Raw genomic sequence first — 23,945 nt, forward strand, 5'->3', positions numbered from 1 at the left:
GACACCAAAATCACGGTCTGAAGGCAAAAAGGTGTGTCCAGGAACAAAATAGTAATGTTCTATGCAATCAAACTTTCCTGTCATCACAAGAGCTTAATAAATCATGTATAGAATGTTATTTTTGTTCTCTGCAGAACAGGAGTCAGAAAAGAATCTTAACTTCCGCTTTCCCAAAGTATTTTCAAGTACACTTAACACATTCCATAGACACGATGCAATCTCTGAAGCACCTCGCGAAGCAATGTTTTCGGCCCATATAGCCTACACATGAAGGCAATTTTCTGGTTGCATATATGAATACCAAAATTGTACACCCAGATTTGCCTTAGATAAAATACCACTCCTGTTGGTATTTTTGGGGTTGGTAATGCTTTATGGAGATCATACGTTATCAAGCAGTAGTCACGGCAAATACAGTAGAGACAATACGCGACACTGAGCGAGATATCGAGGGACAGCTATTGGAGCTCTCTCTAGCGACTAGACCTGACAATTACTGATTCTGTCATAAGAGCACGTGTATTTGTGTGTGAAGATTTTTATGTTATTTATGCGTTTTCAGTGAGTTGACATAATTAAATAATAGCGTGTGTCATTCCTTGATATCTCCTCTCAACATGAGGGGATAGGTATGTGCTGTGTTTAGCTGCAGTAACTATGAAGTAGAGAAGAATGCGTGGTAATTCTTTCGCTTCGCTCGTGACAAGAAAATGTAAGTAATATTGTGTTTGTATATATATTCTTCCAGTGACAAAGAGATTTTTATAGTACTTCATAATTTTCTGACCTGCTCGGCCCATATTTTAACTGGCATAAAATATAATACGCATATTTTATTGTATAGTGCAATACCGATGTGTTGTTGTACGTGTGATCTGTGGGTTTTGAAATGTCACAGAAGTGATTTGGATAAGGTGTACAAGAAAGAAAGGACGTTCCGCTTATATAAGAATTATAGGATCTGTTCAGATCATTTCCAGGCCAGCGACTTAAGAACCCCTCGACCATACAGCCAAGTGTATGTTACATTTTTACTCTAATTGTACGTAAATATTCCTCAAAGCATCACTATCGACAACATTTTCATACTTTTCTTTCTTTTATCCCTCTTGTCAGATTAAAGCCGGGATTTTATATATTTTCTTTCTGTTAGTAGGCTTCATGTTGCGAGGAAAATTGTCCAGCTTTTAAAAATTAATTCATTGCATCATGTGTATAAGGAATGTGCCGATATTTTTATTGACAAGTGTCTTAATGTGATGATAGCATGTTTTTTTAATGAGAAAAAAGACAAATCTAACCGTAAAAGTTCAGGCAGGAATGCTAAAGCAAAAAAAGTAATGCATAAATGAAATATCAAGCCATTCCACAGCAGTCCATTTCACATCTTGTTTATATGTCTAATTTCAGTCTTTAAATAATTCTTCATTCATTTATCCAGAATTGCTTTAGCAACTTCGAAGTTAATATCTCAATAACACTTTCTTTCTAGACGTAATTTATTTATCCATTTTCGTCTATACATTTCCATTGATATTTGAATTTAGCGCGATTTTTTCAGGTCAAGTCACTAGGAGCGCCACCGGCGAATTGTCTCCCATTTTAGCAAGGTTAAATCCGTAAGTGTCGCGTATTGTCTCTACTGTATTTGGTCACAGTTTCCTTCGAGGCATTCAGATCGAAATGCAGAGAGAAGATTGTATGCTGCAGTTGCCCTTACTTGATGTAGCCGTATGTCTAGAGGAATGATATCTTCTTCTTTAGTTTGCCAATCGTCACACACTTTGCATGTATCTGTGTGAGGCATTTTGAAGCCGATATTTAATTTCGTATTAAATAAAGTCCTGTAGGCCTATGTGCCACAACTAACACTCTACATGCCAGCATCATCTCTTTCTTCTTTGTAGAGCCTATACATCTCTGCGACTGATTTCACAACTCGAATGAAATTTTTTAAACCTTCTTTCTGCAATAGTGACTTACAAACAAGGTACATTTTTTAATGTGGTCCATTACTGATTTCTCTTCTTCATCACTTAACTTTTGCTTGTAATTACCGTGCTTACCTCTGAGATCCACATGAGGTGATACTATCGAGCTGTTACCGGTACACGATAATGATCCTTCGCGTTCAGACTGGCCTCCTTCCGGCACACTAGCTATTCTATCGCCTCTGGCTGTAGAAAGACGTCTCCTGGATAATCTGAACACATCGCAAAATGCTTTCCTGCATACCCTAACTAGATGACCACGGGAATTTTTCATAGAATATGTGAAAGATGCGTGCCTTCTACTTAAACGTTCGTGAATTCTCTTCTTTGAGTAAATTTCACTGCATTCTTGCTGACTTATCAGTCCATACAAGAACGCATTTTGTGCATAATAATCACCGGTTTTATAGAACGCACAGAATATGTCATCTTTTTCCGCTTTCGTAAGTTCATGGTATTTATACCAGCTAACAATAGCTGCCACAGATCGCACACTACACTCACATCCAGCACCTTGCTGCTTTGCAGGAACAATCTTATTCGTTTTATCGCTAATGTACTCTAATTCTACGTTTCTACTGTACACGATTTAGCCATTTTCCTTTTCCACTTATCATTTCTAACTCGTTTTTTAGTTTTTTCGCAGCTACTCACCATTACTTCTCCTTCACCGTCCGCCATTTTGTACACAACTAACACGTGTTTGAGAATAAGCGCAGCGATTGGCCAGCTCGCATAGTCGACAGACAGCGCACACATTGAATGCTTCTAGCTGCTTGGCATAGCTCACTCTCTCGCAACATAAACGTGAGATGAATAATTCACAGAAAATTATGTTCTTTAAAAAAGAAAGGAAGGATTCTGCGGAAGTCTTTGGTATTTTGCACACTGAAAGATGAATGTAAGTCCTACACAAGAGTACTAATAACTCAATTTTGACAAAACCTTGGCATAGCCCACTCTCTCACTCACTGCCTCAAATACAAATGTTCATGCCTCTAACATGACATTTACAATAAAATAAAAAGTTGAAAACTAGAAATTCGGCTGGAATTGATAAGATTTCTGGGATATACTAAAGACAATGTGTTGGGATATAGTACCATATCTGAAGTACTTATTTCATTACTAGCGAATGTACCCGTGCTTCGCTACGGTATTCTACATTGTATTCGAATATCGAAGTAAATAGTGTACATGCAGTAAATAAGATTGTTTTAAAATTGCGTGTCTCTTAGCATTATCCGAGAAAGAGCATGGGGAGGTCCCCGTACGTTGTTTCCAATGTAAAGTGTTTGTTACGGATTTGTGATATAACGGCAGGCTCACTTGCCTACTGCCATTCACAATCGAGTTGGAAAGTTTACATTATCATTGCAGGCCCCATTGCCTACTACGCAGACAGAATCGATTTGGGGAGTTTTCGTTAAAATGGCATCCCCCTTTCCTACTTCCAGACAGATTACAGTTGAGGAGTTTCTATTATAATGGCAGGCAATTACCCTACTATCGCTCGAAATTGAGTTGTGCAGTTATCATTATAATGCCAGGCCCATTTTCCTACTGCCAGCCAGCTTACTGCCAGTCACATCAAGTTGGTGAGTTTCCATCAAAGCAGGCCACTATGCCTAATGCCAGTCACATTTTAGATGAGGACATTTCTCTATAATGGCGGGCACTTTGCCTACTGCCAAATACAATCGGGTAGGGGAGTTTTAAACAAAACTGCATGCTCACTTGCCTTCTGCAAGTCAAATCGAGAAGGGAACTATTCATTACAATTGTAGGCTTTCCTTACTAATGACAGTTACACAGGAGTTGGAGAAGGAACCCTTTCCTACTGCCAGTCAAAGTCGGTGTGGGGAGTACTGATTACAATAGCAGACCCACCCTTTCTCGATCGCTAAAAATCGACAACAGTGAATATATATAGATCGACATACGAAAGTATATGCGTGTTTACAATATTGAAGACCTTCATTTACAGATTAACTGCTACTAAACGTACGTCATATCGACAAAGGACTATACCATAAGACACGCCGGATTTAGTGGCCTCAATGGCTGGTCCTATGATATGTCATCTATTCATGGGTCAGATTGAGTTAGAAACGTGGAACAGGGTAAAGATTTTGTAAGATTTTCTCACATTACATTACTTTTCGGATAATTATGTGACAGCTACATACATAGCATTTGGCTCACATATGGCTACTGGGTGGGCCAATTTTCGTGAAGAGTTTGATGATTCTGTATTTCATATAAGTAATTGAAAGTATGAATTATGCATGTGAAAATTCCAAATTGACTTAACATCGATTAATAGAGAAAAATCAAACGTAAAAGGGATACAGATACGGCAAAAAGTCATAAGACCAAGGTTGTAGATCATTCCAAATTGAGCGGAGATTGTGAAATCCGTTATGTGATAGGAATTTCCGAAGGTCTGCACCATCATTAAAATTGCCTGCATATTTCGATATTCTTCGCGGATAAAAAGTGAAAAATTTAATGATCTAGGATGTTTTCCGTTCGTTACAGGCTAAAACGTATAATTTTGCCAAATTTCAATTATCTTCTTTTTCTTCTGGCAGATTATGCCGCAATCTGGATTTTGGGCGAGGCGGGTAAAAATTAGGACTTCAGGAAACTAAACCAAAAATTATGGAGATGGTCATTATTACCCCTTAAACGGAAAGCTGTACGAAAATTTCGCCAAAATAGTCAGTGTAGAGGCACACAGTCGTTACGATTTAATATATATAGATAAGGAATCGGCTCCATGTAAAACACTTTTTTGGCTATGCCCGCTGGACTTAACCTGCAAAAGTGACCATTCATGATATCTCCCTTAATAATCCTCCTGACGAAAAAATGCACATGAAAAAAATGTTTAGAGGTGGAATTCCATCACGTTTGGTCGATTTCCAGTCGGGTTGGTCTTGTTCTGTATATATTGTGGAAGACTAAAATCACCATTTCGGTTCCCTATAAACCGCCAGTCCTTTCTGGAACATGAAATGTTATTTAGGTTTAAATCCTACCTTTGGAGAGGTGGATGCTAAATATAAATTTTGGTTCGAATGTCTTCAGTAGTTTTCAAGTTGTAAGGAATACACTTCACACGCACCCGCTCGTGAGTTAAGTCCGATGGGACTTGTACAGAAAAACGGTCCGTTAATGATATCTCCCTTATTAATCCTCGTATCGAAATGATGCACATGAGAAAAAAGGTTTAGAAATTAATTTCTACCAAGGTAGGTAGATTTCCATTAAGTTTGGTTGTGTATATTTTGTGGAAGTGCAAAATCACTGTTTCGGTTTCGTATAAACCCCCAGTCAGTTCAGGGATTTAGAAACAATATTTGCCCAAAAACCTATCAAGGACAGGTGTATTCTAAATATGAGTCTTGGTGGAAATACATCCAGTAGTTTGTAGCACTCGCGTACATACGGCGTAATTAAGGAAGAAAATAATACAGTTAAGAAAGTTGAAAGTAATAGAAAATGGATTATAACTGAGGACAGCAGGATGACGACAGATACGTAAATGCCAAGTGAATGTATTGGAAAATCAAATGCCCCTCAATAAATTATGCTAGTGTGAGTTATGGATATAATAAAGCGGTAACAGAGGAGAAATTTTGGTCCAGTGATTCTTAGATAAACAAATAATAAGAAGATGACTAATGGTGTTATCACTTAATCTATTCGAGGGCGGTTATAACATCCAACGATATTCCGCCAATATCCCGCAGATAGGCCGATTGACGCCTCTCAAGCCTTCTACCCAAGGAAAAACCACGAATTTAAAAGCATGATGAGGAAAATGGCAATACGTTACTTCCCTGCTGTCATGCAGTCAGAGACGTTGCCATGGTAACCTGTAGGTTCGTTGTCGGTCTATCGGTCACTCAATGCAGAGCATGATACCAGCGGAAAATTGTAAATTTCTCCGTCATGTGAAGAGTAAGATAAATTATGAACAAAACGAAAGTTGTTTATAATGAAGAGACGTTTCACGTACGGTACACTAAGTTTACAGAAAATCAATAGTATAAGAGAAAATGGAGGAAAACCAGAATGGTTTTCCTATAAACCCCCATCTATTCAAAGATTTTAAAATAATATGCATATCGAAACCTTCCCCGGGATGAGTGTACTCTAAATATGAAGCTTGGTTGTGATCTATCCAGCCGTTTCGACGTGATGGTGGAAAAACCATTCTGGTTTTCCTATAAACCCCCCGTCTATTCAAAGATTTTAAAATAATATGCATATCGAAACCTTCCACGGGATGAGTATACTCTAAATATGAAGTTTGGTTGAGATCTATCCAGCCGTTTCGAAGTGATGGTGGAAAAACAATTCAGGTTTTCCTATAAACCCCCCGTGTATTCAATGATTTTAAAACGATATGCATATCGAAACCTTCCCCGGGATGAGTATACTCTAAATATGAAGTTTGGTTGAGATCTATCCAGCCGTTTCGACGTGATGGTGGAACAGACAAACAGACAGACAAACAGACAGACAAACAGACAAACAGACAAACAAACAGACACGAAACGTGAAAACCACAGATTCTGTCTTGAGGTGACCTAAAACGGATAAATATCTGAAAAATTGGCGAAACAAAAGAAATTACAGACAGCGGACCCCTACAATTTTATTTATATAGATTGTTTGCTTCAAGGAGGTATACTAAATGAATGGCGAGTTGCTATAGCAGCCCCTGTGTATAAAGGAAAGGGTGGTAGACATAAAGCTGAAAATTACAGGCCAGTAAGTTTGACATGCGTTGCATGTAAGCTTTGGGAAGGCATTCTTTCTGATTATATAAGACATGTTTGTGAAATTAATAAGAGGTTCGATAGAAGGCAGTTCGGTTTTAGGAAGGGTTATTCCCCTGAAGGTCAACTTGTAGGATTCCAGCAAGATATAGCAGATATCTTGGATTCAGGAGGTCAAATGGACTGTATTGCGATTGACCTGTCTGAAGCATTTGATAGGGTGGATCATGTGAGACTACTGGTAAAAATGAGTGCAATTGGACTAGACAAAAGAGTGACTAAATGGGTTGCTATATTTCTAGCAAATAGAACTCAGAGAATTAGAGCAGGCAAAGCTTTATCTATTCGCTTTACGTCGCACCGACGCAGATATGTCTTATGGCGACGATGGGATAGGAAAGGCCTAGGAATGGGAAGGAAGCGGTCGTGGTCTTAATTAAGGTACAGCCCCAGCATTTGCCTGGTGTGAAAATGGGAAACCACAAGAAACCATCTTCAGGGCTGCCGACAGTGGGATTCGAACCCACTATCTCCCGATTACTGGATACTGGCCGCACTTAAGCGACTGCAACTATTGAGCTCGGTCAAAGCTTTATCTGACCCTGTCATAATTAAGAGGGGAATTCCTCAGGGCAGTATTATTGGACCTTTATGTTTTCTTATATATATAAATGATATGAGTAAAGAGGTGGAATCAGAGGTAAGGCTTTTTGCAGGTGATGTTATTCTGTACAGAGTAATAAATAAGTTACAAGATTGTGAGCAACTGCAACTTGACCTCGATAATGTTGTGAGATGGACAGCAGGCAATGGTATGTTGATAAAAGGGGTTAAAAGTCAGGTTGTGAGTTTCACAAATAGGAATTGTCCTTTCAATTTTAATTATTGCGTTGATGGGGTGAAAGTTCCTTTTGGGGATCATTGTAAATATCTGTGTGTTAATATAAGGAAAGATCTTCATTGGGGTAATCACATAAATGGGATTGTAAATAAAGGGTACAGATCTCTGCACATGGTTATGAGGGTGTTTAGGGGTTGTAGTAAGGATGTAAAGTAGAGGGCATATAAGTCTCTGGTAAGACCCCAGTGCATGGGACCCTCACCAGGATTACCTGACTCAAGAACTGGAAAAAATCCAAAGAAAAGAATAGCAGCTCAATTTGTTCTGCGTGATTTCCGACAAAAGAGTAGCGTTACAAAAATGTTGCAAAGTTTGGGCTGGGAAGAATTGGGAGAGAGAAGACGAGCTGCTCCACTAAGTGGTATGTTACATGTGATAAAATTCATTCTGGGTCCGTATTGAAGGTATTTGTATTAAATAGCACTAGAATGTTTATATTGTTCTTCCACCTATTCAATACAATACAATCTTAAAAGTTAGGACTTTGTCCTCATCAAAATATTAGCATGAAATTAATACATTTCGTTTTTTTTTTTTTTTTTGCTAGTTGCTTTACGTCGCACCGACACAGATAGGTCTTATGGCGACGATGGGAGAGGGAAGGGCTAGGAGTGGGAAGGAAGCGGCCGTGGCCTTAATTAAGGTACAGCCCCAGCATTTGCCTGGTGTGAAAATGGGAAACCACGGAAAACCATTTTTAGGGCTGCCGACAGTGGGGTTCGAACCTACTATCTCCCGAATACTGGATACTGGCCGCACTTAAGCGACTGCAGCTATCGAGCTCGGTATTAATACATTTAATGGTACATGTTTCGCATATCAATAGTAGGCATCATCAGCCATTTTTACCTTATGAATAGATCAGGTACCTGGTTGGGAATGACTTATGAATACTTTTGAAAACTATATCTCGTAAAATGTATTGGAGATCGTTAAATAACTAATAAAAAATAAAATGTGGTATACTATTACTTAACAATATTGTGTTAATATTTGAGTCTAAAAGCATGACAATCATTTGAAGATTACAACACTAATATTAAAAGATATTATAATAAAGACAAAAATCAGAAAGCACATTCCATTTGATTGTCAAACGGCGTGTTGTTAAAAACTTGAAGAAAGTTGTGCATTGGTAGTGGTCGTTGGTTCTTGAAGTTTCTATTTATATGCTTATAAATGTTGAAGAATTTACATATGGCCGGTTCTTTTTAACCCTCTATTTTTTATTTTTCAAAATCTTCCTCCACTTGGAGGCTGCCAAAGACAAAGAATACACAAACAATTTCATTCAAAAATTAAATAATTATGTCTCAATCTGGCAAGTCTCAGTCTGGCGAGTATAAGTGGTGTCAGAGTATCGAAAGAGAACCCCTGAGCGCTTTCAGCCCCCAGTCGATGAAATCCTTGGTACTGATGTTAAAGGTCTTCATCAGTTCTATCGTCTTCTTAGGGACTGTCCCTCTCGCACCGATCATGAGACCCCGTTAGGCAACAAATAACTTTTCACTTGTATAAATGGATAAATATTGTAGACAGAGGTAGTTTTACGGCACACCTTCCACTGTACAGTCAATTAAACACATATCCCAGTGATGCCTTGTCAATATCCACGCGTCCCAATCACCGTTTATTTTACGTGGGCCCTCCCCATCACATTACCACAGGCTTCAGGAGTACATCTGGCTCAACCTCAAAGACATTACCGACCTACAGTCGTGCAAGTTGTACTTGCGCCTTGCAGTACGTACCCATGGCCAATAGGTAGTAATGTTCGGTCTTTGAATGTTAAAATGTTAAACGTTAAATCGTGAAAAATCGTATATATATTCCACTATGGCAATCCACATCACATATGAGTGTTAAACTATTAGCCCCAATTAAGAATTGCTGGTACATCTAAAACACTAAAAAACGTATGTTCAACATAGAAGCTTGAAAATTTCTTCACCAAAAGAAAACGAAAAAATAATTCATGCAGTAGAGGGTTAAAATGATAATATTAGTTGAAATGCTGGTGCCGTAGGCTATATTGAAGTTTGTGTAGACGTTATTAGGCCATCTGATTTGAAGTAGTGTTTGTGGGAAGAGTTTGTGATAAGTGCAGCCTAGACCAACTACAATTACATCAGACCGTAATCCAGAATAAACATGGTGGACATCGGTGTGCGATATGAGAGGTTGAAGGAAAGGTTATGCATGTTTATTTCGAGTCATCTAAAGAAAATATCACAAGTCGAACGTTATGAAATGCAACTCACTAACTCAAAATATGAATAATTAAACACCAAAAGTAGCGTTATAGCGTATTGTGAGTCTAAATGAAATTTCAGAGGGGAAAATAACGAAGGGAGAATTATTGTATCAACGTCAGGTTGAAACAGACACAGAGTATAAAATTATTTCACATATGAATCTCCGGTCAGCAAATACGATATATGTAGATGTCAACAAAGATCATTATTAACCTTACATGAAATACTATGTAACACCACCATTAACCACAGCCCATTATGTAAAACACGCAAACAAATTTCTCCAACAAAATCTCATCCCTCCAAAATCCACCTGTATTGTTGAGTAGGTACAAGCGATATTTGTATGATACACTTGACCATCTAAAACACTCGTCAGCTTAAAACTCACCAGAATTTATGGCATAATTGTATTTTATATATTAAAAAACATAATCCTCACGTTCACTCCACGGGAAATGGGGTTTGGGTAGTTTACGCATGTTCATTGTAAAACGTTGAAAATTAATTACATCATTTTTGCACCACGGCTTAAGAATAATTTAGTCTCTGAATCATAAATTTTAGTCATGATTATTGGGACTGATTTAATGTTCTTTGTAGTAAGGTACGTTGGCTGATAAGGCAAATGCTAGGATAGGCACCATTAGTTTAAACACCGGAAGGTTGCGCGGCACTCGAATTAGATCACCACCTTCTATGGGTATATAATGTCTTCCCTGACAATACATTTGATTACAAAAATGATAAAATGATTAATCCACAAAACATTATTAGTCCTATGATTCGGTTTGAAGTTTTCCTTACGAATGCTCTTAACCCAATTTTGTCTTAATACTAGGTCTTTTGGAAACGGGAACACTGAAGCTCTTACTTACATCCAGGTACACAGCACATTAAACTATAAACATATTGCATAGGTAACTAAAAATGAAGGACAAAACTTTCAGAGAAGAACACGAGAATCAACATTAACATTATCACCACCGATATTGTTGGAATAAATAAGCTCTTTAAGAACAAATAGCTTCTTATGGCACTGAAAGATGATCTGAAACCTTCTTAAGACTATAAATAAATATAATTTACGATTAATAATATTCAAATTTCCGTAAATATTTGGTAACAACACGGCTTACACAAATCAAAACAAACGCATACTAGCACTCCAGCTGCCGCCATTATGGACAGTTTCGATAGGTCGGTTAAGGTCTGAGATATTGTAGTTGGTCTTGGTGTAGCCTTTATTGTTGAACGTGTTGAGGTGAGCATATTAGTCAAAAGGGAACGTTGTTGTCAGTCGGTGGGTAGCCAAGTGTGTGATGAAATTCTGTAATTAAGAAGTTATTTTGAATTTATTGAAAGACCATAATTGGAATTAGGGGGCTGAACAGTGGAAGTTAAATGGAAAGTGTTGACACTTACCCCTTTGACCGCTGAGATGTTAACTTATGTTGAGGGCTTTAGAGCAACTGGCAGTCGCCGAGCTTTTACTTCGCGTGTTGTATTTGTGAAGTCCTGGTGGAGGGTTTTGAGCTTGAGAAGGCGTGGCTAAGGGCCTATTCGCTGTGCATGAGGAGGAGTTGTCGGCATCGGGTGAAGGGGTGAGGGGTGGTGTGTGTGTGTTGGATTGGTGGGAGTGTTTAATGATTTGGTGTTAAATATTTTATAAAAAATACTATTCAGAAGGAATGGGTTTTTTAATAGATTTGGAATCTGTTCATAAAAAGGACTTTTGTTATCTATTACGTCATTTAAGTATTTGTCTTTGTTGAATTGTTGATCTAGGAAGATGTTTAAGTTTACATATTCAGTCATGAGCTTACCTTTTTAATTATTTTTAAGATTTGTAGATCCTGATCTATTGTAGTAAATTTGTGACCTGTTTCCTTCATGTGGTTACTCATCGCAGAGAACTTATAATGTTTTTGGGCGTTATAATGTTCTGTATATCTAGTTGAGAAACAGCGGCCAGTTTGACCAACGTAAGGAAAATTACTTACTGAGCATCTGAGTCTATATATACCTGAAGTTGAATATTTGTTATTAGTTGAATTGACTGAGTTATGATTAAATAGTAATTTCGATTTGTATTCTGCGTTGTGTAAGCGATTTTTACGTCGTGTTATTTTAAGGATTGGTAATTTGATGGATTTTTGGGTTGGTAAATGTGAACTTCGCGAATTTTGGTTTGTTGGGTTTAATAGGAGAAAGGTTTGTGGCTAATTTTAGTCTAACTTCATTAATGGTTTCGTTGATCATATCTGGATTGAACCCATTGAATCGGGCTGTTTCTTTTATGAAATCAAATTCATTTTTAGATTATTCGGTGAAAGAGGGATTTTTAATGCCCTGTATACTAAAAAATAATACGTGGCTTTTTTTGTGGGAATTCGGGTGCAAAGATTCGTTTTTTATATTCATTGGAGTAAATGAAGGCTTGCGGTAAATTTGGAAATCAAATTTGTCTACAACTCGTGTGATTTTGATGTCTTGAAAATTGATTGAACTATTGTTTTCGTTTCCCTTTGTGAACTTTATATTATCGTCTAAATTTGTACCGAGCTCGATAGCTGAAGTCGCTTAATCGCGGCCAGTATCCAGTATTCGGGAGATAGTGGGTTCGAACCCCACTGTCGGCAGCCCTGAAGATGGGTTTCCGTGGTTTACCATTTTCACACCAGGCAAATGCTGGGGCTGTACCTTAAGTAAGGCAACGGCCGCTTCCTTCCCATTCCCAGCCCTTTCCTATCCCATCGTCGCCATAAGACCTATCTGTGTCGGTGCGACGTAAAGCAACTTGCAAAAAGTCTAAATTGTTTAGGAACATTATGATGTTATCACTATTGTTAAGCTGTTTATCGATAATTGCTAATGTATCGTCGATATAAAGGAGACATAAACTGAATCCGTTGATGTATTTTACTATTTTGTTGTATTCTAGATTGTCCATGTAGACGTCCGGTAAAATGCCGGAGATTGGGTCTCCCATAGCTAAGCCTTTTTGTTTATATATTTTGTTGTTGAATGTAAAGTAATTATTGTGTAAAACAAAACTTAGTAACCTTATGAATTCATCTATTTCAATTTTATTTAATGTGCTATGTTTGGAAAGGTTGTTTCTTATTATGGTGATAGTTTCATTGACGGGTATATTTGAGTACAAATTCATGATTTCAAACGAACATAAAACGTGATTTGGTTGTAAATTGAATTTGTTTAAAGTTTCGCAAAGTTCAATATAATTTTTGATGGGATTTGCATTGTGAAATTTAAAATGTTTTTAAGAATTTATGGAGTAATTGAGAAGTTTTATAAGTGGGACTGTTTCTGCTATTGATTATTGGTCTGATTGGGGTATCCTTCTTGTGTACTTTAGAGTATACTTCTTGTGTATTTTAGAGTATAATTCTTGTGTATTTTAGAGTATAATTCTTGTGTATTTTAGGTAATGATCTTTCTGTAGGTAGTTTCGGATTCATAGTGATGATTTTTGATAGCCTTGTTCATTTAGTAAGAATATTGATTTTTAAGGAGTGTTTTTAGATTGCGTTGTGTTTTTACTATGGGATCTTTATTGATTATTGTGTAGGTTTTATCGGAGAAAAAATCTTCTGTTTTTTATGTAGTCTTTTTTATTCATTAAAACTGTTGTATTGCCCATATCAGCCTTAGTTACTATGAGAGTATGTAATTTTCCTTATGTTGGTCAAACTGGCCGCTGTTTCTTAACTAGATGTGCAGAACATCATAACGCCCAAAACATAATAAGTTCTCTGCGATGAGTAACCACATGAAGGAAACAGGTCACAAATTTACTACAATAGATCAGGATCTACAAATCATAAAAATAATTGAAAAAGGAAAGCTCGTGACTGAATATGAAAACTTATACATCTTCCTAGATCAACAATTCAACGAAGACAAATACTTAAATGACGTAATAGATAATAAAAGTCATCTTTATGAACAGATTCCAATTCTATATAAAACCCCATTCCTTCTGAATAGTAATTTTTATAAAATATTTAACACCAAAGGAGCCTCCGTGGCTCAGACGACAGCGCGTCGGCCTCTCACCGCTGGATACCGTGGTTCAAATCCCGGTCACTCCATGTGAGGTTTGTGCTGGACAAAGCGGAGACGGGATAGGTTTTTATCCGGGTACTCCGGTTTTCCCTGTCATCTTTCATTCCAGCAACACTCTCCATTCTCATTTCATAGCATCTATCAGTCATTAATATATCACTTTGGGAGTGGCGGCCCCATCGTACTAACAGCCTAAATATGCTTCATTCGTTACATCCCTGACCTGGTCAATGACTGGAAAACAGGTTGTAGGTTTTCATTTCATGTAACACCAAATCAGTAAACACTCCCACCAATCCAACACACACACCGCCCACCGCCCCTTCTCCCGCTGCCGACAACTCCTCCTCACGCACAGCGAATAGGCCACTAGCCACGCTTTCTCAAGCTCAAAACCCTCCACCAAGACATCACAAATACAACACGCGAAGTAAAAGCTCGGCGACTGCCAGTTGCTCTAAAGCCCTCAACATAAGTTAACATCTCAGCGGTCAAAGGGGTAAGTGTCAACACTTTCCATTCAACTTCCACTATTCGGCCCCCTAATTCCAACTATGGTCTGCCATTAAATTCAAAATAACTTTTTAATTACAGAATTTCATCACACACTTGGCTACCCACCGATTGACAACAACGTTCCCTTTCGACTAGCACGCTCACCTCCACACGTTCAACAATAAAAGCTACACCTATCTCAGACTCTTCCCACAAACACTACTTCAAGGAAGATGGCCTAATGACGTCTACACAAACTGCAATATAGCCTACGGCACCAGCATTTCAACAAATATTTTCATCTTAAAAAGAACCAGGTCATATGTAAATTCTTCAAAATTTATAAGCATATAAATAGAAACTTCAAGAACCAACGACCACTACCAATGCTCAACTTTCTTCAATTTTTTAACAACACGCCGTTTGACAATCAAATTGAATGTGCTTTCTGATTTTTATCTTTATTATCATATATTTTAATATCAGTGTTTTAATCTTCAAATGATTGTCATGCTTTTAGACTCAAATATTAACAAAATATTGTTAAGTTGTATTAGTTATTTAACGATCTCCAATCCATTTTACAAGATATAGTTTTTAACACTCTTCATAAGTCATTCCCAATCGGGTACCTGATCTATTCATAAGGTAAAGTATGGCTGATGATGCCTACTATTGATGGGCGAAACATGTACCATCCAATATATTAATTTTATGCTAATATTTTGATAAGGACAAAGTCCTAACTTTTAAGATTGTATTGTATTGAATAGGTGGAAGAACAATATAAACATTATAGTGTTATTTAGTAAGTGGTATGTTACGAGCTGTTAGCGGAGAGATGGCGTGGAATGACATTAGTAGACGAATAAGTTTGAGTGGCGTCTTTAAAAGTAGGAAAGATCACAATATGAAGAGAAAGTTGGTGTTCAAGAGGACAAATTGGGGCAAATATTCATTTATAGGAAGGGGAGTTAGGGATTGAAATAACTTACCACGGAAAATATTCAATAAATTTCCAATTTCTTTGAAATTACTTAAGAAAAGGCTAGGAAAACAACAGATAGGGAATCTGCCACCTGGGCGACTTCCCCAAATGCAGATCAGTATAGATTTATTGATTGATTGATCTTCAGGTTTTGAGGTATAAGTATCCTCATAACAAGAATTCAACTCCTTTTTCACCCCAGCCCGTTAAGCTGATGCCCCACCCCTCCAAAATTGCGTGTTTCTTTAATTTTAAAGGAGATTCAAAATACAAATTTTCACGTGTGTAACATTTTTAGTTTTTAAGACAAATGTATCTTCATACAAAGTATTCAACTAATTTTTTAATTAAAACATCCCCCTTAAGTGGATTTTCCACAGACAAAAGATTACGTGTTTCTTTACTTTGAAAGAAAATTACATGTACAAATTTTCATGTCTATAACTTCTTCAGTTTTGAGATATAAGTATCTTCATGAAAAGAAATCAACTCCTTTTTCAGTCCACTCCCGCCCGTTAAGTTGGTTTCCCCCACCCAAAAATGCATGCTTCTTTATTTTTAAAAGAGATTCCAAATGCCAATTCCCACGTCTGTAACTTTCAGTTATGTGATATAAGTTCCTACAGAAAAAGAATTCATTTTTTACTACCTTTCACACTCCCCACTCAAGTGAATTTTCCAAAATCAAACAGTACCCGCTTCTTTAAAATAGTTTCCAAATACCAATTATCACGACTGTAACATCTTCAATTTTTGAGATATATGTATCCTCGTCAAAGGAATTAATCTCCATTTTCATCCCCCCACTACCAAGTTGATTCCCCCACCAAATGCGTGTTTCTTTAATTTCAAAGGAGATTCCAAATACCAGTTTTGACGTTTGTAACATCTTTAGATTGTTGTGTATATATATATATATACATTCTCATACAAATGAACCAACTAGTTTTTCAATTCTTTCACCCCCGTCCCCCCCGGTTAAGGTTTTTTCCGAAAACCAAAGAATACATGTTTCCTTATTTTTAAAGGAGATTCCAAATACCAGTTTTCACGTCTGTATGTCTGGAACACCTCCAGTTTTTGAGATATAAGTATTCTCATAAAAGGAATTCAAATTCTTCTTCGCCCCTTTCCACCCCTCTCTCCCGTCAAATGGACTTTCCGAAAACAAAAAGTGCGTGTTTCTTTATTATGAAAGGAAATGCAAAATACCAACTATCACGTCTGTGACAGCTTCAGTTTTTAATACATAAGTATCCTCGTGCACGGGATCCAACTCCTCCATTACTTATTTTCAAACCCCCATAAGTAGATTTTCCAAAAAAAGTGTCTTTATTTTTAAAGGAGATTCCTATTACCAATTTTCACGTCTGTAACATCATTAGTTTTAAGATGTAGGTATCCTCATACAAAGAAATCTACTAATGTTTCAATTCATTTAAGCCCTCCCCACGCAAGTGGTTTTTTTCCGAAGACAAATTAATAGGTATTTCTTTACTTTGAAAGAATATTCAAATACTGTACAAATATTCATGTCTGTAACATCTTCCGTTTTTGAGATGTAAGTATCCTCATAGAAAGAATTCAAATCCTTTTTCAGCTGCCCCCACCCTCGCCCGTTAATTTGATCACCCCCAACTCAAAAATGCTTGTTTTCTTTATTTTTAAATGAGGTTCCATATACCAGTTTTCATGTCTGTAATATCTTTAGTTTTTGAGATATATGTTAACATGATGATGGTTTTTAATCAAGTAGTTACTGTAATTCTGTGTTAATGCATATAAAATGATCGAAACCCATGCGATATCGTCCATGCTGTACATCACTTTCTTTATCAGTAACTAAAAAGCTGTAACGGTGTAATGACCAACATTTAGCACACATACGTTTAAGTATCCTCATAAAAAAGAATGCAATTCATTTTTCACCCCACCCCCTGCCCGTTAACTTCATTCTCTCCCCCCTCAAACAAATACGTGTTTCATTATTTTTAAAGGAGGTTCCAAATACCAATATCCACGTCTGTAACCTTCAGTTTTTGAGATATAAGTTTCTCCATAAAAAGAATTCAACGTTTTTCACTTCCTTTCTCATTCCCCCTTAAGTGAATTTTCCAAAAACAAAACACGTGTGTTTCTTTATTTATAAAGGATCTTCCAAGTACCATTTATCACGACTCTAACATCTTCAGTTTTGAGATATACTTATCCTCATAAAAATAATTCAACTCCTTCCCCCCTCCCAAGTCGACTTTCCGCCCAAAATGTGTATTTCTTTATATTAGAAGATATTCCACTTAGCTGTTTTAACATCAGTAATATATTTAGATTTTTTAGATATAAGTACCCTCATGCAAATAATTCAATATTTTTTTCAATTCTTTCACCCCCTTAAGTGGATTATCTGAAAACAATAGAATGCGTGTTTGTTTATTTTTAAAGGCGATTCCAAATACGAATTTTCACTTCTACAATTTCTTTAGTTTTTGAGATAAAAGCATCCTCATAAAAAGAATTCAGCCCATTTTTCAATTCCCTCACCTGCTTTAAGTGGATTTTACGAGAAAAAGAAATACATATTTCTTTATTTCTAAAGAAGACTCCAAATACCTACCATTTTTCACGTCTGTAACATCCTAATAAAAATGTCAACCACCTTTTCAGTTCTTTCTACCCCCCCCCCCATGCCGTTTCTTCCAAAAAACAAAAAATACATGTTGATTTATTTTTAAAAGATTAAAAATATCAATTTCACATGTTTAACATTTTTAACATGTTAAGTTTTTGAGATGTTCTGTAGATATGCCCATTTTAAAAATTCACCCCCTTTTTCACTTTCCCTTAAGGGGTTTTTCCAAAAACAAATTATCTATGTTTCTTTACTCTTACAGGAGATTGCAAGTACCAGTTTCCAACTCTGTAACATGTTAAGCGTCTGAGATATATTTTAGGCTTAGATATATTTTTTTAAATTCCACGCCGTTTGTCATCCACGTTCACCCCTTATTTATTGGATTTTTCAAAAACAAAAACATAAAGGTTTCATTATTTTTAAAGGAGATTCTAATTACCAATTTAATGCTTGGAACATCTTCAGTTTTTGAGATATGAGGATCCTCATAAAAGGTATTCAACCAATTTTCCACCTTTTTTCACACCCCTTAATGGAATTTCGCAAAAACAAAAAACACGTGTTCCTTTATTTTTAAAGGGCAATCCAAGTACCAATTTTTACGTCTGTAAACCTTTAACTTTCTGAGATATAAATATCCTCATTTAAAAATTTCACCCCCTGTTCACCTCTTTAGCGAAGAAATACCCGAAAATCCTTCCTTAGAGAGCACGTACACCCTAATATAAATGTATCCTCAAAATTTCATTTCTTTATGTCCAGTAGATTTGGCTCGGTGATGATAAATCATTCAGTCAGTCAGTCAGGACATGTTATTTTATATATATATATATATATATATATATATATATATATATATATATATATATATATATATTTGTAAACGAACACACTGCAGCATGGTCACATAACTATTCCAGACCGTACATTAATATTATTTTGATGAAGACCGAAATCAAATGCACATACCTCTTCTTTTGGAGTATAATACAATAGTTTTAGTACCCTGCAATACCTCAACACATCCCTTATTGTAACAGCCCGAATTCTAGCTCCAGTTTTAGCATAGTAGGTTAAAATAGTATACCCTAACACATATTTTCCCACCAGACAATCTTTTCATATTTGGTACATTGTAGCAGACATATATTATAATGATGCCCTTTGTAGCTGTTGGTCCACATGTCTGTGTTGGTTGAGCAATTGCTTTCCTCAGTAGCTCTAAGGACTTCTGGTATCATGCTTGCTTGAGCTATATCAGCGCAGGCTGTTACGTGACGAGAAAGTGTAACTCGTGAAGGCATAATATTGCGTATATTGACATCCATATCAAGTAATGACTGACCTAATTCAATAATCCCGCATCCTTGATTATAGTAATCCACCTAAGGTATTTTGCATACATTTCCACATATGAGCTCCTTATCTTCTTGTGATATATTTAAACTTCTCTTTCTTCCTTCTTTTTTTTAACTTCAGCACACTGAGGCACAGGTAAACAAAGTGCCCCGTGCACTGTTCATTATCACCTCACAAGTTCATATTGCACTGAGCATATCCAACAGATTGTTTGTTGAAATTTCTTCAACAATACAGGAAATTTTATCACATGCTTAACTAATTTGTGCGCCAGTATTGGTGTCTTTCTTGACTACATTAAATTCTCATGATTCCAATATTCCGTTTACTTCCTTTATCTTGTCCATTGTGTTCTATCCACACATAGCACCCATAAAATATTGCTTGAATGTGTTTATTTTCCCCTTACAAAATAATACTTCCCTCTATTTCACCCGAGCAAGAAGAGACAAAATAACACTTCCCTCTATTTCACCCGAGCAAGAAGAGCAGGACAACCAGGACTTGTTTGTACTGTCTGGCTTGAAGAGTGGTCGGGGTGGCTGCAGCAATAGGTATTAGTGCCGCCCCACCAAGCACGAGTGAAGGTGACTATTGGCTGCCAAATGAGGGGTGGCAAGCAGGAGTAAAGCGAAAATGTATACTCCTGCCTCTTACCCAGAGACCCACTGCTCGATTCCTGGCCAGGTTAGGGATATTTATCTGGCTCTGAAGGCTGGTTCACAGCCCTCTCAGCCCATGTGAGAACAGTTGAGGAGCTCTCTGGCGGTAAGATAGCGGCCATAATGTGCTGGCACATGGGCTGAGCAGTGGTCGCTTGGTAGGTCAAGTTCCATCAGGGTGAAACACCATGGGATTTGGTTTGGTTTTAGTTTATTTTTATTGTTGCTAAGCATACATCATAATAGCAGTTGAGGCTTTCACAGTTAGTATCATAACCTTTGCCTGTATTTTTCGGGCTTATAGGCCATAGTCCAGGAGCATTTGGTAGTCCTCATGAGTGGCCGTATATTGGGAAAAGAACTGACAGAATAGAGATGCTACTGGAGTCTCAGAGTAAAACCTATGCCAAACAGAGTCCAACGAAGAAAACCAAGGAACTGCTTATGTCTGCTAAAGACAAGCGCCATCCTCTCTCCACAGCAAGTGGCTACAAAATCCTGTGCAGCTGCAGCCAAATGTACATAGGAACACAACCAACACAGCTGGCTGGGACAAGCAGAAAGGTCATCAGTCGCTGAACACTCGCTGCTAGTAGGCCATGACATACAGTACAGCAATATCGAAATACTGTCTACTACTTTGTCTTATCACGCCTGGCTAACAAGGGAAGCCCTTGAAATCCTGAAGTACACTAACAGATTCAGTCGTAAGGAGGAACCTGAATAGGCCAACAAAGCCTGGTTTCCAGTACTAAAAAGCTTAAAACCGGTGGCCGTGGCAGAACAGAAAAAGCAATGACGATCAGTTTCCTGTCTCTGCCAAGGCAAGTTAGTCAATGCTAGTCTCCACATTGCTTCAACCATTGGCCAAAGAACAGCCAATCAGCGACTTCCTGCCCACCATGGCAGACGAGCAGCGGTTCTTCAGCCTACGCACTATATTGAGGTGGAGTTGTGTTATCACTCCATTTTGCCGAGAGCTTCACATCAGTCAAAGGGAGCAGAGCTCTTGAGAATGTCAAATGTGGTGAAACGTCAGACTACTAAATGCTCCTGAACCATGGCCTATAAGTCCAAAAAATACAGACATAGGTTATGCAGTATACCTGGGGACAAAACATGATGACCTCGCCTCACACCACCACTCTCCAGCAGCTTATAGGATTTACTGCGTCTACTGTAGCCGGGGATGCCAAATCGTCTGCTGCACTTGACATGAAGAAAGGGTAAAGACTGAAAAGAGTGTGGAAGAAAGGGGTTTGCCAACCTCTTCACACCAAACAAGGATCACTTAGAACTCGTTCACTCAGCAGGGTGGAGGGTGTGGTGGACTCCTGGCGTCCAGCTCGCTTCCAGGAACTGAAGCCGTCATGTTTAGTCCCCAAGTATAGTAAGAAAATGCATTACTTGGAAACAATGGTTTAAATAATATTCAAATTCAGTTTGATCTTTTAAACTGAGTAAATCGACTGGTTGGCATCACATGTTTAGGTCTGTGTGAGGATTGGAAAAGAACAAACAAGTGACTAACGAAGCCATGTACAAAAAGATAGGAAAAGGGACACATAATATGATAGGTTGGTGTGGGAAGAGGAGACATGGATAAACATGAAAACGTAAGAGTACAAGGACAATCTTCATATCTTCGTACAATGCCACCTTCTACATTTATTTCTTCTGAGTCCCTGACGAGCTTGTTTCTCCTTCCTAACTTCATCAAGAGGGTAGTCATCAACATTCATTAATGGGCCATTAGAGATCTTCAGTCTTGATGTGGAAAAATCAGGACAGGAAGCAAAATAAAGACAGAAAGGGGAAGAGAAAAAGGTAAAAGTATTAAAACCCCACTTATATAGTGTACTGTATGTATGTTTACTCTTTGTTATGTTCCTGCCCACTATACAGTTTTAAAGAGCACTGCTCAAAATTACAAATGACACTGGTGTTACTATGGATAAAGGACAACTAAATGTCTTAACTCTCTTATCTCAGTAAGGCCTCTGACTGCATTTGCACAGATATTGTGATTCCCAAATGACGCACTTTCAATTTCTCAAGTGTTTGTTATCCTCGATGTATTCCCATCTCAGATCATCAATATTGTACTGTATTTCAGTATTTCAGTAAGACACTTTCTCTTCATGGCAACACGTTGACCCCCGAATACCACAAGGATCTGTGTTGTGACCTCTTCTATATTTTAATTGTTTTGTGGGGGTTCCCTTGAGTAATAATACGCAGTAACCATCGCATGGATTCACACAGCCTACAAATCTCTGCATATGCGCATCCTCAATACTTGCGCACCATTATAAACGACATGAACAAAGAAACGAGATGCACGATGCCAGTGGACACATGACTGCATGTAAAGGAAATGCATTGAAATCACAACACATTACCTAAACGAGCTCATAGTGCATGTTTTAGATTTATCATTGTTTGATCACATCTCCCCAGCGTTCTCCGAACTTTCATAGTTACATTCAAAGAAGTGGTGGAATCTTCACTCTGGTGATAGTGGTGGTGCTTATTGTGTAAATAATACTTTACTGATGGCATAAAACTATGTTATATTAAATATCTATCTAACAAAAAATCATTGCAGAAGTATACGGGAGAAATGGGTATAAATGAAATAAGTCAAGTTTATTAAAGATTATGCATTTGGCACGTTATGTTTTCTGAGATTTTTCAGAAGTAGAGAATATGAACAGTCAAAAGTATCAATATCTAACTTATTCACACTTCTCATCATTCTATGTATAGGACTATGGAAGCCATTATTGGCTCTGGGCCAGCTGGTTTCAAAAGGCTGATTCAAGTTCATGCATCTAGGAGGAACATAAATATTGATTTTCTCCAGTTTTAACCCTTAAATGCACAGCATAGCATATATGCAAAGGAGAATTTACTTGCTTGTTATATCTGCTTTACGATTTTACAAGTGTGCATTTACTTCTACCTTGCAGGCTGACTCGTTAGGAGTCGCTACTGTATTAAAGATAAACAATATTTTATTTTATGATATTTCTTGCTAATCAGATGGAGTGTAAACTTTACACAGTTAAGGGAAAGCAAATAAACTATTTTCCCCTCAGAGAATTCATGAGCAAGGGCATCCCTAAAATTGAATTGTGACAGTACCTACAGTAATCGTACAGCTTTGCATATACCTGTACGTAAAACATCCTAAATTCTTAACACTTTGACTGATAAATAAATATAAAATATTTATTTTGACAAATAACTTTTAAAATATTTTTCGGAAAATAATGTATTACTTTTAGAATGAAAATTATAATATTTAAAAGAAATAATAAATTGCACATTTAAGGGTAAGAAGTATAAATTCACTCAGCTGAGCTGAATGTCTGAGATGGAAGAAACACTGGCCTTCTGAGCCCAAGTTGGCTGGTTCGACCCTGGCTCAGTATACTGTCAGATTCAAAAGTATGGCTACTGAAGTTAAAACTTATATAAAAAATGAATGGGTGCACTAATCTCAAACATAATTGCACCAAATTACTTCCTATTCTTCCTGCATTTAACAGTGGTAAATATACAACTTTTTTGCCGCGTTTATTTTTGCAGCTGTTGTAATCTGAATAAAAAATAAAAACTTGTTTTTGGCACAAACCTCGAATTTAAAACTACGTAACAACAAAACATGCCATTCGAACGTGATAAAATGTTTATGAACCATATCATTATAGATAAAAAGTTGTTGGTTTAATTTTTGATGGTCTTCTCAGTTCTGCAAAGCGGGACAAAAGCTGT

The sequence above is a fragment of the Anabrus simplex genome, chromosome 2 (assembly GCF_040414725.1).
Source record: "Anabrus simplex isolate iqAnaSimp1 chromosome 2, ASM4041472v1, whole genome shotgun sequence".
Lineage (NCBI taxonomy): Eukaryota > Metazoa > Arthropoda > Insecta > Orthoptera > Tettigoniidae > Anabrus > Anabrus simplex.